Source organism: Columba livia, chromosome 1 (assembly GCF_036013475.1).
Source record: "Columba livia isolate bColLiv1 breed racing homer chromosome 1, bColLiv1.pat.W.v2, whole genome shotgun sequence".
NCBI classification, from domain to species: domain Eukaryota; kingdom Metazoa; phylum Chordata; class Aves; order Columbiformes; family Columbidae; genus Columba; species Columba livia.
Window position 1 is genome coordinate 62,559,066 of NC_088602.1, and position 15,048 is coordinate 62,574,113.

The window sequence follows — 15,048 nt, forward strand, 5'->3', positions numbered from 1 at the left end:
TAGGAAAGCAAGTCAATCCTAGGGTCCTATAACATCTATGAGTTAACCAGCCTCTTTAAGCAAGTACGTGATACCCCTTGAGCATGTGTTGTAAATGAACCCTTTTAGCTGCAGGCATATATAAAAAGTTGCAGGAGATTTCCCACCCCAGTTATGTTGCCGAACAGATCGCAGCCATTTCCACCACACAATCTGGTTGTAGCCCTTGCAAGAAGGGCATTTCTAGTTTGGTCATTTGTTATTGTGGCTGCTGGTCTGATTAACTTTCGGAACTGAAATTTGGCGAGAAGTAAGGTTTGGCTTTTTAAGAGCTAACTAAGCTTCTGAGAATTCATGAGAGGCGCAAGTGTGTCGTAAGAAAGCAGAAACATCACAGGCAGATTTTATTGTGTTTGACCAGGGAAAGACCCAGGTGTTTTAAATCAAAGCTACAACAGTAACGAAGACATTCCAAAGGGTCCAGGAGGGAAATGCTTAAGCTTCCAGCTTACCCTTCTGTGAGAACTCTTCAACTTCTTGTAAAGGAAGTTGGAAATAGCCATCTTTGCCTAAATTTGACTTTCAGGGGAGAATTATGATAAAATCATCCGGAGATATTAATCTACTACTTTCCAAAGCAAAATAGTGTCAAGACTTCCTTCTTAGAAGTGCCTCCTTCCATGGGCACAAAGTTTTCAGTGTAATTATAGAACAAGCAGAAGTTTCCGTGAGTTGTTTAGGTTGGGCTGGAAAGAGGAGAGGGGGGTAGTCAGAAAGAAAAATTGTAGAAGTGTACATAGTGATATGTAAACCAAGGAAAAGGCAAGTCTTTCAAACAAGCCACTAATATTTAGATGCTAAAGTGTCATGAGGTAAGCAGAGACAAAGCAAAGAAAGCCTCAGCAACGAACTGTTATAAAGAACCAATGACTGAAAAAAAACATTTTGTCTTGTAATAAGGATTTTTTTTCCCTGGGAGAGGAAGTGTTGCACAACCCATAAACGCTCCAGGATGCAAGAGCATCGTCCAGCTGATGACTGATGAATTTCATTTACTTCCTATCTGACTTCTGAATATCTGGGCAGATAAATATGCTAAGAATAAATTCTGATGGGGGCTGTGAAACAATCCCCTGCTTTGTTTATGGCCCTGAAACTTAGGCCAGTTCAGTCTATGTCCAGTGCAGATGCCTTTGTACAGTGCTGTGGTGCTTGTAACACTCTGTTGGCTCTTCCCAGCTTTTAGCCTGACATTTGTGCTCCTCCGGATTCTCTTACAGCCACAGTCAGTTGTGTCCCTAAAATGACGGAATCTCCTCTGTTGCTGTTAGTGTGATATGTATCTGTACTGCTCTATGGATTTGTAGCCTGAGTAGTATGAACTGCTCATTTCCTTTCCATTATGTGCTACTACATGTGTTCCACTGACCAATTCAGGATGCTGTTACTTCTATTGCTATATTACAAAATCAGTTTCTGTGTTCTGCCCCTCTCATTTTGGTTGTAGCATTATATATCTCAGCTAGATGAGATACCTAGGAATAGCCCCCTTGCACTTTTTCCTCTGTGTCTTTAACCTAAAGCTTTAAGGTGCAAAATAGGTGTCTGTTGATATGCAAAGTGGTTGAGCTGTGAGTTACCTGAGCTGTTGTCAGGGCTTTTTCAGTGGAGAACTCTGAATGAAGTTTCTTCCTTGGGTGAAAGCTAACCAAACACAGGAATTAGCAGTTTGAACAGAGCATTCATGAAAGCTTCTCAAGGGACATTTATCTCATCTGACTCCTCTGATTTTACTTACTGAGTATCTTTCAACTAAGGTGGCAGTCACTATCTATTCCTCAACTGCTCTCCACATTTTCCACAGAAGGGGGGGCAGTCAGCAGCACCCTGATACTGCTGAATAGGTCCTAGATAGAAGCACAAATTCAGGTTCAAAATCCTGACCTGCTTGTCAGTCATTAATCCCGTGTAATACATCTCTTGTGTAATCCAGTGTCGTGTATTAAAAAACCTTTAAAATTGCAACTACTACAAATGTCATTCCCTTTATGCATTAGCCTGTACTTTTGCTACAGCCATCTGCATCCCCATTTGACCATGAAGCCACTCTTTCACCAGTTGCCCATCCTTTTTTCAAAAAAATTCAGCCTCTTGCACTGGTACTCTGAGTCCTACTGTGCCACCAGGACTGTTCTTGGCTCCCATTAACTGCTCATCTTCACAACCTCGCTTCTGGTTTCTTGGACACCTCCAGCTGGTAGCCTACACCCACCTCTTCTTCCAGTCTGGCATCTCCCTGGGCATGCTCCACGCTACCTGAATGCTAACTGGGAAGGAACAGGAGACCTGCTCTCAGTTTTCATATCAATCCCAGGCTGGTGTGGAAGAGAAGCTAAAGGAATGATTCTTCCAGAGTTCCTAAGCATTGTGTTGGGCGCCCACCAAGGCCTCTGCAAGGGTGACGCCACTCCACATAAGTGATTGATAGGGAAACACAACATAGGGTGCTCCATCTTAACAGAGTGTGGTCCTACCCAGGAGCCGTGAGAGTCTGGACACACTCCAAAGCAGTGGGAACATGCCATCTTTCAACTGCTGAAAGTAATAAGCTTTGCTGAGTGCATGCAGCTTTACAAAGGTTTGTAACTTGCCTAAGTTTCAGACAGAGGTCAAAAGTTGCTTCCCTCACACAAAATCCTTTTTCTTAATGGACAATGGGGAGGGAAAAGAGTCCTTCAAAGAAAGAGATCCCCAAGGAAACACTCTCAGAGACCAGGGCACACCTATATACGCTGATCCAGCACCAACAGTCAGTGGGGGCAGTGCAGGAGGGTTAAGAAGTGTATCGACTCTTCAGGTTTCTGTGTTCGCCTTCATGTTAGAAAACTTAACAGGATCTTGTCTCGTTTAAAACTGGTATCTGATGGCATGCACCAAGTTGCTGATTGTTTTCTGAAAGGCGTGTTATAGAGAAGAGTCAGATCAAGTGGACTAACAGATAATAACAATTTACAGTTTTCAGAATTCAAGACTGTCACATGTTTAATTCCATGCACCACACCTTCTTTTTCAGATACTACCACTCCAATACATTCTTTCCACATTAGATTTGAAAGATTAAAGGGAAGAAGAAATAGCGGGATGCATATTCTGGATAGTACATACCAGTTTTGCGCATTTATTTCTCTGGAGAGAAGGGATGTGAATCATATGCATTGTGAACAAATGAGCAATCCCAACAGGTGCTGAATTTGAAAACTATAAGCAAGGAAAAAAAACAAATCACTTCAATATTTTGTCCTTTTACATTTTTAGCCAGATGTCATGGAAGTTACTTTGGTATTGCTTTCATGATCACTCTGTTGAAGTGTTCCACAAAGCTGAGAAATGGAAAGACTATAAATGTATGCGCATTTCCCAGATGAACTGCGTTTGCCAACCAGTGCATAGGAACAAAGTGAGTTAAAAGTCAAAGCAGAGAAATTCCTCTGAGCACTTTGATTATGAGAAGATTTGTTGGGCTTTACTGTAATGACTATAAAATACTTCAAACTGGTTTCTTAATGTCATAACATTATTTTTTCTCAGAGCAAAGTTCAGAAATTTTTGAATGATTGTATATAAATTTTTTTAACGTGTTGTGGCTCTTTCAAATATACGTATGTATACTATTTTTTTCAGAAGTGATAGATTGCCAAGTTGCCTGACCTCTCAAGAGAGGAAGTTGGGAGGACAGTTTAGTAACATTTTCTTTCATTCCCAATGTGGAATAAGATCAAAAAAATATGTATTTTAAATTCCGTTAATAGCCTTATCTTTTCTAAACCATAAGGTACTGGCAAAATAACAGCACAAGTAAACATGGCTCTTGATGCGCCACATTAAAAAAAATGGCTTTTGTTTATGAAAACTTTTTTTGTTGTAGAAACTTGTGGGAATAACGTTGTATTAATGGTAGGATGTTGACCTTTTCCAGCTATGGAAGATAGTCTCAGAACAGGATCCAGGAAAAACAAACATGGAAACTACTTAACTCCTTAGTTGTGTGCCCGAAACTTTGTGAGGAAGCGTTATTTAAACTTAGGCTATTGTACTTACAGATTGTGTCATTACATTAAAGTGCCACACATGCACAACCATTTTCACTAAGCACAAGAGCTTAGGGGAACAAATAACTTCTGTGAAGAAGAATATTGCTATAATTTCATGTAATATATGTAAAAATATGCAGCCGTCTGCTATTTTCTGTGTTTTGTCTACATTTATTTATAGTCTCCCAGGTCAAAAGTAGGCCAGATTTTCTCCAGATTTTAGGGTACACAGTGTAGTGCTGCTGAACAAGAAGTTATACTGAGAAAAAAAAAAAGTGAAAACAAACAAGTTCCCTGTTACTTTGGACTTGAACTCATGGTTCTCTTGTAGGCTAAAACTGCCCCTCTGCTTTCTTAAGTGAAAAAAAAGTAAAGACTAAGATGAACTCTGCAGAGCTTGTGTGTGTAACCTTTGCTGTAGAGTCCTTTTTCACCTCTGCTAAATTCATTCCTGAACTGAGGCCTAGCCACAAAATTAAGGGCTACTGGCATCCACTCAGGACCTTGAAATGATGTTTGGGAGGTGTACAGATGACTCCTGATATTATAGTTTCTCTGGAGAGAAACCAGTGAAAGTCTGTGGTGGGTGAAGAAGAAGAATACTCTCTCATCTGTCTCTGCATTATGTCTTCCTCTTTTTGGACCAGTTGTAGTCAGATGCCCTGTAGGTAATTTCTCTTCCATCCCTATTCCTTTGCCCACACATGTTTCTTCTAAAACCTCTCTAGTGTAAGTAGATAATAGGTAAAAGTATCTGTCAGATCTTCTTACATGACAGTTACTGAATATTAACATAAGCTTCAAGAAGAAAATGGAGCTACCCACGTTCATATCAGCTGGGCCTCTTACCCATAGTCTTCACTTGGTCTCATTCTCCATTCTTGTCAATGAGATTGTATTTGCCATGATGAACAAAAAAGGCAGAATTTATTAATATCAAGCAGTTTTAACCTTTTCAATAAACTGTGTAAATCAAGAATACACAGGGTGAAATTAGGCACTACTACAGCGTACCAGTTCACCTTTTAGAGTGATATATGCACAGCAAACAAACAAAATCAGAAACACTGTTTTCAAAATAGGTTTTTTTCCCCAAAGATATTAGATTTCTGTATTGAGTTTAGAAAACATGTAAGTACCACCTTTTAATTACCAGAAGTGCACTTTTTACCATTCTGGGGCTCCCAGGCCTGTTGAGACACAAGGTACTTCAGTACATTTATTGTATCAGCAGTGCATAACAGAGGAGTATGTGAGAAGTTACTACCAAACAAAAGGAAGCAAAAAGCATTTCCCTCATATATAATATATTGTTGTCCCTGTTCCTGAGGTGAATTGGCAACTATAGGCAGCTATTCGTGCTCGTGAAGCAGCAGATGATCCTACACCTCTCAGTTCACCCTAGTGCAGTGAGTCAGTGTTGATTTTGGCCTGGCTGTGTGTATTTCTGATATCTCAGTAATTACTGCATGTGCATCTGAGTTGTGCCTGCAGAAATGAGGTGCAGGAGTTGCTGCAACCTCCAGGCGAGCTGTTCTGCTTGCAGCCTTGGGCCCTCAGGAAACGTTGTTTCCCTTCTTGGCTTTGCCACAGACTCCTGGTCTGTTGGAAGGGAAGTCATATAAGGTGAATCTCTCAAGAGCTCAGTTCTCTTTAGTGACCGAAGTAGAATGGATTTTTGAAAGTGCTCAACAACATCTTATGTCTGTTGTGTGTTGATTTTTGGTCATCATATTTATTTACTGAGAAGGAGCTAACTGGGAGTTGAGGCTTCCTTAGGGAATGTGGAGACAGGGTTTGGTACTGAATATATTTAGAAAGCAGGTTCTTGTATTTTGGTTAATACTACTGTGGCTGAGGTTCTCAACTTTAGTAAAGAAAATATCAACAATTCCCTCCTTCAGCCCTCTTGTTTGTTTACAGTGAAAGCTCTCTAAACTGTTACTCAATGTGCATATAGAGTGCCACTCACAGGGAGGCCTTGATCTATTTGAGATTTTAGATAGTACAGCTAATAAGCACTTACTACATTTGACAGAATTTGTTTATTGTTTATGTCCTAATAAACTGTAAGGTATACCATCTCTGCTACTGTTGCCAAGAGAGATGTGTTTGTCCTAAAGACCTCCAATGATGGAGGCTCCACCGTCTACCCCAACAAGCTTGTCAACGTATCTAAAGTGCATGTGCTGGTATCTCTGCTATTAATATTGTGCCTCTTAGTCTTTGCTACAGCAGTCTAGGGAGAGTTGACTCATTAATTACTTGTAGGTGAGGTTTCTTGTATCACTGATCATTCTTTTTATTTTCCTCTTGACTCTTGAAATGCTGTGTCCAGAACTAAACTTAGTGCATCTGGCCAAGAGTTTATCAGTAGTAAGAAGAGCAAAGGGATTACTTCATGTCTCTGATGGGGTATATATGCCTGTCTACTGTGTTCAAAAACTCAGTGGTGAGAAAGGTCATTAGGTGAGACAATTGTCATTTCCATCTTGGATTATATTCTTGCTGTGGTATCTCTTCAGATTTGAATATAGTGTTGAACAATTATGTATGTATCTGAATATTGAAGTTCAATATTTAGTGCAACTTTAATTACCAAGTAATTTCTGATAGTGGGAGCTATACCTAAAGAATTTAAGTCTGAGGAGGTGGAGAATTATTCCATGGACTACAGAACAGACTATTTCAGTTGGAAAGGACATACAATGACCACCTAGTCCAACTGCCTGGCCAATTCAGGGCTGACCTAAAGTTAAAGCATGTTGTTAAGAGTGTTGCCCAAATGCCTTTAACACACTGACAGGCTTGGTGCATCGACCACCTCTCTAGGAAGCCAGTTCCAGTGTTTAACCACTCTCTCGGTAAAGAAATGCTTCCTCCTGTCCAGTGTAAACCTGCCCCGATGCAGCTTTGAACCATTCCCATGTGTACTATCACTGGGTACCAGGGGGAAGAAACCTGCACCTCTCCACTTCTCCTCAGGAAGCTGTAGAGAGCAATGAGATCTCCCCTCAGCTCCCTCCTGTCCAAACTAGACAGGCCCAAAGTCCTCAGCTGCTCTCCATGGGACATTCTAGCCCTTTCACCACCTTTATTGCCCTCCTTTGGACACGTTCAAGGACTGTCACATCCTTCTTCAACCGTGTGGCCCAGAGCTGCACACAGTGCTCCAGGTGAGGCTGCACCAGTGCTGAATACAGCAGGTTTATCAGCTCTTTTGACTGTCTGGTGATGCTGTGTTTGATGTATCCCAGGACGGGGTTTGTTCTCTTGGCTGCCAGGGCACACACTGCTGACTCGTATTGAGCTGCTGCTGACCAGCACTCCAGATCCCTTTCTGCAGGGCTGCTCTCCAGCCTCTCCTCTCACAGTTTATACTTGTCCCCAGCATTACTCTGCCCTAGGTGCAGAATCTGATATTTGGACTGGCTAAATTTCATCCCATTAATCGTAGCCCAATGCTCCAGTCTATCTAGATCTGTCTGCAAGACCTCCTGTCCCTCTAGAGAGTCAACAGCACCTCCCAGTTTGATATCAGCAGCAAATTTGATAATGGTGCATTCAACACCTGCCCCCAGATCATTGCTAAATATGTTGAACAGAACTGGCCCTAGAATTGAAACCTGAGGAACACTATTGAACTCTCTCTGCAACAAATAGTTTAAGAATTGTCAGTCAGTAGCACAACTCTCTTCACTAGAAGGTTTCTCCTGTCTCCAGTCAGAACCTCACACCATCCAGGAGGCTCTGAATATTTCTAGGAAGGTGCCAGAAGCCGTGATCTCTAGTTGTGAAAAAGTGAGGAGAATGAGAAGCATGTGACATTCACTGGGAGTTGTGGAGATCTGTGTGTACCTCTTTGGATTTTCATATCATTTCCCATATCAAACTTTGGAAAGAATGCTTGCACAACAGTAGATCTTGTTTTAATAGCTAGGTAGTAAATCAGAGTGAGGAGGTATTCTTGTAGAAGTGGCAGCCTGTAATTGCACAGCGCTGCATGGCCACACGGTGTTTTCTACACATGCACTGTGATATCTTCTTGATTCCCTAAGATTTCAGAAAGTGAGAAAAGCCTGTTTAAGACTGCCTTTTCAGAGCCAGTCAAAACAAAGTAAAAATAACAGGGATCTTAATCAACTCCTGCCAATTGGCCAAAATGACTGGGCACGCTTGCTCAGGTCAAAATTTCGCTGGAACATGTCAGTGAGTGAGAAGTTCATTTGCAATGTAGCTGTGCCAATAAATAGCCAAAACATAACGCTTGGAAAACTCAGTAGATGGACAGCTCTCCCATTTGTCGGCAGCTACTTTTCCAATGCACTTAGAACTGTGGGTGGTGTTGGGGGGCTTGTGGGAAGGTTTTTGGGAGAGGGGGTTGATTGAAATAGTTTTAGTATGATGAGGACTGTCTTTTAGCTTATCAGTTGTATGAGTGGAATTTTATCTCTACTGGGAGGTGAGCTCATTCGCCTTTATTGACCTCAAATCCATGTTTAGAAAAGAAAATCAAAGTGGGATACATTCTTCTTCTTGATGGCTTATTCTTACAAAACACAACAGCTTTTTACCACCCAGTGTCTCCTGAAAATTAGCTGTGTTTTGATTTCGGTCTATTTTGTACTTTCTTCTGCTGAAACAAAAAATGCAAGCCCTCAGATTAGCTCTTGGTATTTCTGGCTGGTTTTCAGTGACGGATTTTAGAGCATCTCACAGCCCATAAAAAAAATTATCGAAGTATTCCAGCCACTTTCTTCTCATTGTCATTTTCTTTCTTCCTCTCTTTTAAGACTGGATTAGAGTAGAGGTAAGATGGGGTGTTCTATTCACTCTAAGGTTCACCAGAACCAAGTTGGCCATCCGTGCTACCCGGCAAGGAATCTCTGAAGTCTGTGTAGTGCTTTCCTACCTTGCTTTCATTGCCTGTTTGTTTTTCTGTTTCTTCCTGGCTATCTCTATGCCAACCCCACCCTTGTCTTATAGATGGTGCTTTTCTTTCCAGGAATGTGCACCTGATGAACCCAAAGATGCTCTCCTTGCCAAGTGGCTATTTGGCAAAGAGATTTTGGGAGGGTGTGGGAGTGGACGGCGAAGGAGACAGAAGGAGGAATATTGTGGATGTGATTCATCTAGCAACTGACAGCAGATGGCTGGGACTAAGACCAGAAGAGGAGATGAGCAGTGGGGAGCAGGAGGAAACAGTGAGCTGGATAGTAGAGGAAAGTGGTTGAGACACACCAGGGCTCAGGGTTGCACAAGGGGAAGATAACGTTAAGTCCTTTCTGTGTAAATGCAGTGGACATGATCCTTGACAAACTGTCATGGAGCAGAAGTTGGTGTGTTTATGTTCCCCTGCCTGTTTGAATAAAGTTGGTGGAAACAGGGAATTGGGGTCTTGTCAGTGTAGTGTTTTGTTTGTCTGAAGGCCAGGTTAGGCAATGGGGTGGGCAGCCAGCGTGCTGTTGAAATAGACGGCTCAGTGCCATCTCAGCCGTTCTTGCCATGGGCACTGAGCACCCAGCCCTCTCTCGATGGCATCCGTGAGGGAATGAGGGGGTTTTTCCTACCACGTTGCTTCAGGAGACAAGGCAGAGGAGTCAAGGTGAAGGGGCACAAGGATTATTTAACCATGTCATGAGTTTGGCCAGTCAGCAGCAAATTGCTTGTTACATACTTGATTAAAAGCCATTTCTGCTAAGCTAAAATGAATTTGGTTCCCAAGTCAACCTTTGGAAGAAATTCAAGAAACCACTTAAAAATGCAGTGAGGACTTAGAGATACAAATCTTATTTTAGTAAATAAATTGAATCACCGTTTTCCAAAGCTGTTTTAGGAGTGGGTTTTATGAGGCTTCCTGGGTGACGAGAGAGAGGAACAGCGGTGTGCACCGGGATCCAGGGGTCTCTTCTTCCATTTTCCCAGGCTTCAGGAAGGCTGCCGGCTCTGGATGGGCTGAGGATGGAAGTGCGTGCTTCTGTGCGATGGAAAAAGTGACTCATCCATCCTCCTCCTTAAATACTGCCGAGGAAGGACAGCACAGGCTGGAATTCTGTGCCTGTCCTTTGCTATAGAGACCTTTCTGTAAAGGAAGTGTGGCTGGAGGAAAAGGGAGGGGGCTAGAAGAGCTGGATCTCAGTCTCAGCTGCTCAAGAAGCTTCTGTATAGCCAGGGATGAGCCCCACGGTTTGCCCCACAGAAAGGCTGCCTGTCCTACTGACTCTGTGAAAGGAAAGTTCCTTACGCAAGTATTAGCAAACTTCTCCCTTCTGAGTTGGTCACCTATAGCTCTCCCAGCTGTCACACTGGAGGATCTGCTCCAGGCTTGTCCTACACTCAAGACATCAGAAATAAAAGTGATGAGGAGAAGGATTTCTTAAGCAGGTAACCGAATCAATGTTATATTTTGTTGGTGTTTCAGATAGAACTAGTTCACACTGGAAGCACCAACAAAATGAGGAAATTCAAAACTAATGGTAGTGTTACTCTGTAAGATACACTGTAGATTTTACTCCAGCAGTTTAATTTTCTTTTTTAATTAGGCAATTGTCAGTTAGAAGCTCAAATTTGCAATTAAATTGAAGTTTGTAGAAATATTCATTACAAAGAATTGCTAAACCTCTTCAAATTAACACACATTAAGATAATAATCCAGTTTGTTCTAAAAGAGCACAATGAAGGAATTCAGTGAATGGGAATTACATAAACTCTTCCATTGGTGTTAAAGGACATGATCTATAAATTAGGAGATTGAGAGTAAACAGGAAATTCCACAGAACAATTTCAGGATAAAGAAACTATAGCAGCAGATGGAAAGATGTTTCTGTCTGGAGATTTTAGAAGTTAGTTTTGATAATATCTACCTTTTTAAAAAAGAAACAACCACTCCATCTCCATGTTTTAGTTGTGAATTTCGGCTCTGCAGTAGCAGAGCAGTGGTGGCGCCAGCTAGAGCAAAATGCTGCACGAGTCTTGGTCAAAAGTTCTTCTTCCCAATAAAGGTCGCGCTTCTAGTTACGTTGGCAAACCTGTGCACCTGATATGTGTAAAAAGTTTCCTAAATATGTTAACATATGGACAAGCATGTTTGAATACGTTTAGTTTTTCCTTAGGTCTAGAGCAAAAGATAACAGGTAAATGGATTTTTTTTTCTCAGTGTAAAATAATTGAAGCCTCTATGCCTGATGTATCTTATATAACATAAAATAGATGGAGGTTTATTTTCTACTCATTTGAATAGTATGGATGAGGCCTTAGTAATAACTCCTGGTAGCAGTTAGTCACAAAAAGACTTAGTCTTTTTATTTCTCCAGCTTTTCAGACAACCTCACAACAAAATACAGCCTGCTTTCTACAAGGATATTCCCAGAGATATATTAGCATTCCTACTCAATAAAAATAGGACCTTTCAATATTAAAAAATGGACAGAAGTGTTCATGTCCACAAGTTATTATTTTCATAGCAAATATTTAGTAAAACAAAAAAAAAGGCACAAAAAAACCCCAGAAGAGAGACTCATTAGCAAATTGTTTGAATGCTTGAGATAAGGAATCATAATGGCTAGAAGGAAAGAAGAAACCTCACGTTTAAGATACTTTCTCAGCAAGCTGCATAATAGTGTCCAAACATACTTCCTTTTGGCACATGTCGTTATACACAGACAAAGAAACAGGAAAGGACTTTTTTTTAGTTCCCTGTGTCAAAAGCATACACTGATGGAGAATTCAGCCATAAAAGTACACTAGCCTTACTGAAGGGAAAAAAACAGCCTTGGTTTTATAAGTGAAGCGCTGTGTTACAGTTGGAGCAATGTAACTCTGAAAAGGATGCTTTGGCGGATCAGGTTCTGGTTTTCATCTGTACACTCTCTTGGCTCAGTATTACTGATGTGCTCTCCAAATGCCAATGGAGTATAAGCCAACTCGTAGTTGATAAAGAAACATGGCCCTTTGCTATGCAGGGCATGAATTTCCAAGGCTGCTGTAGACATGGCAATAGACGGAAAAGCTGCTCAGTGCAGCCAACGTTGGACTTCTCAGTTGTTCTCAGATCTAAATATAGAAAGCTGCCCATATCACATTGCTCTCCCCGGAGGTGGTCCTCCAGAGAGTTGAGGTCAGCAGGCACACAATAAGGATGGTGAGCAAATGTGAAAGAACCGTGGTTCCCCTCCTCCACAAAAATGGAGACCAGCATGCTTGGCATGAAGAGGTTTCTATGTTCATGAGGACGTGTGTTTGTGTGTGTGTGTGCAAGACTGCTTACTCATGCTTTTACTGAACAAATCACTTGCGCAATTCATATGAGTTTACTGCGAGGAAGATTCATGCAAATTATTTTAGTGAAGCTCTCTTTGTAATATGAAATAACATGGACTTATTTAATGAACACTTCCAAATTAGTACAGCAGACTGAATTATAGCTGTTCTACTGCCACTATTATTCACACAGAAATTTGGTCCTAATATGAAAAGAGGGCTTTACTCACTAAAGTGATACAAATAATGAGAAAAAGGTACAGTTTTGCCACTGTAGAAGATGCTGTCTATTGAAGCAACAGAGACTTGAAGAAAGGAGTTGCCCCTGTAAGAGCTTTGCCAGTGTTAATAGAAACCATGATGGAATGGAGAATTAAACTGGTCAGGTCTGCAGAGTGTTAATGAGGTATCTTAGCTATGAAATCATGATAGTGTTCTTAATTTCTGCTTGTTATCTCTGTGCAGCTGTTTGGTACCAGCTATTCCCTTTGAGTGGTGTCTCAGTTGAAGTGCACTGAAGGTCCTCTTGCAGCCAGCCCTGCAGTGCCAGTGCCCTTGCAACCTGTATTCCTCCATCTTCATGAGCATCGTGCTCTTCCAGTAGAGCAGAGGAAGGGCAAGGAGCACCTGTGTCTCATCCTGATGTACAGGAAAGAAATGGGTGGAATAAGCATCTGGATCTAGGAGCTAGGAAGCTGTGCTGGGTCCTTCTCTTTATGTGTAGCCCAAACTGAAAAGGAGGACCTGAATTCTGTCCTGAATATATAGGGACCTCTTTTGAAGACTAATAGCAATCAAGACCTCCCCACTCCTCTGTGAAAATTCCAGAGCATTCAATGTGAAATATCTGATTTCTTGCCTTGTTGAGATGTGTTTTGAATAGCCTAGCTGGATCGCTCTGCAGGGATGCTGACGCCACTCTAAATAAAACTACGCAAGCAGTCGGGCTGTGATGCCACATCAATCTCAAACAAGCATATTCTTCAAGTGTAGCTGAATATTAAACCTATCGCTAGAGCTCATGTAGGAGGAGATGATTATGCAGTAGCAACTTTGTTTAACATTTCTTCACGTCTGTGGCTAAGGACGAGTTCTTGAGTGCGCTAGACACTACTAGAAAAGGGAAGGATTTTGCAGCTCCTGGCACTGCATATTATATACCAACAGTAAAAGCAAAGATTTATTTTTACTTGCTGAATGAGAGAGAGAATGAAGTGCTGAGAGCTCTGTAACGTTTCATACTCTCTTAGACGCAAAGAGCCAGATGAATGTTGTTGGAAAGAATGTGTTTATACAAGAATCATATTTATCTCAGGAGCTGGGGTCCTAACATTAGAAGAGGCATGGGGTGAAAAAGCTGAGCATGTAATAACTCAGCAAAATTCCTGCTTCTGCCATGTATTTGAGTCAGCTTCCATCACTTATTTTTAGGGGCTTGTTTTCAGAACAGCTCACACACAGTTAGCAACAAACATTTGCATATAGATTATGAGAAAATATGTTCATCAAGAAAGCATTGTTTCCCAACTTTGCTTAACTTTCTTGAGACTAACAGTCACAAATGCATGCATTTGAGGCTTTCAAAAAATAATCACCCAGCTTTTGGACAAAGTAGCAGGCTTGGTCTCAACCTTGCACTACATTGCAGGTTGTTGATAGCACAATCTGGATGGATTCTTCTGGGATCTCAGAGCACATTCCCATGCTCTTTGACTTCATTGATTTAATGGTAAATGGCACATTCTTGGAATGCCTTCAGCGGAAGTATTCTATATAATACGGATAGAAATAAGCATGTGAAATAGTTTGTATTTTAAGCAGAGCTGTTATTCGCTCTTGTTGTATTACTGTGGTTTCTTTCATTCCGGTGTTATTCCTAAAGCTTGTTACTGTGAGAGATTCTGAGCTATGAGAAACCAGAGTTAAACTAGCTTTTCCTCTAAACTGCTTTCTAAGAAAAAAAGGAGAGACATTGGAAATTTTCCCATCGCACATCTGTTAGATGTTAGACCCAAACTTGCTCCCAGTTCAGCTGCACTGGTCTAGTACTGGAGTGGTGTAATTGAACTCAGTGGAGTTAATCAGAGATGACAAGGCAATAGAGTTTATTGCAACATGCTTGCTGTTTAAATAGTAGTGATGGCTGTGTACTGAAAGCTAAAATAATCACAAATAAAGGGAATCTTACAGTGAAAGGCAGAGACATCTATAAATCATAGATTTTAACATAAAGAAACTGTAAATAGCCAGAAGTTGACCCAGAGGGAAACTTATTCTAACAGACTTCCACCATCAATCTCTCTCTGCAGTGGGAACCTTTTCTGCATCTACTGCTGCAAGCCAGTGAACGTCCTATTCCAGCACTATATTCAGTCTATATTACCTTTGGAATACCCTTTCCTTTGTCACTAATTCTTTCAGAAAAAAAAAAAAAATAAATCTAAATCTGAGTTCTGATTTGCAGCATGTACACTCACATTTCAGTTCACGTGCAGAATAAAAGCTAAATAACAATAAAAGCCCATTTATTATGAGTGTGCAAGCTGTTCCTGCGTTCACTTTAGTTCTCAAGCCATATTAGTCAGAAGCTACACTGTTGGGAAAGAGATGAAAAATAAGGAAGACTAAATTTCTGCTCAGTCCCCTTTTGGAAAACTGCAGCAGAAGAAAGGGAAATTAAAGCTGCTGTGCAGAAGCAGCTGAAGAGATTCCCTCGAAC

General features: G+C 41.2%; 1 protein-coding gene across 4 annotated transcripts in view; it reads left to right on the top strand.

Annotated features, from left to right (window-relative positions):
• The window catches only part of COL4A2 (collagen type IV alpha 2 chain), a 151,533-nt gene that overhangs the window by 62,051 nt on the left and 74,434 nt on the right, over window positions 1-15,048 (top strand). The gene's annotated exons all lie outside the window — the stretch shown is intronic.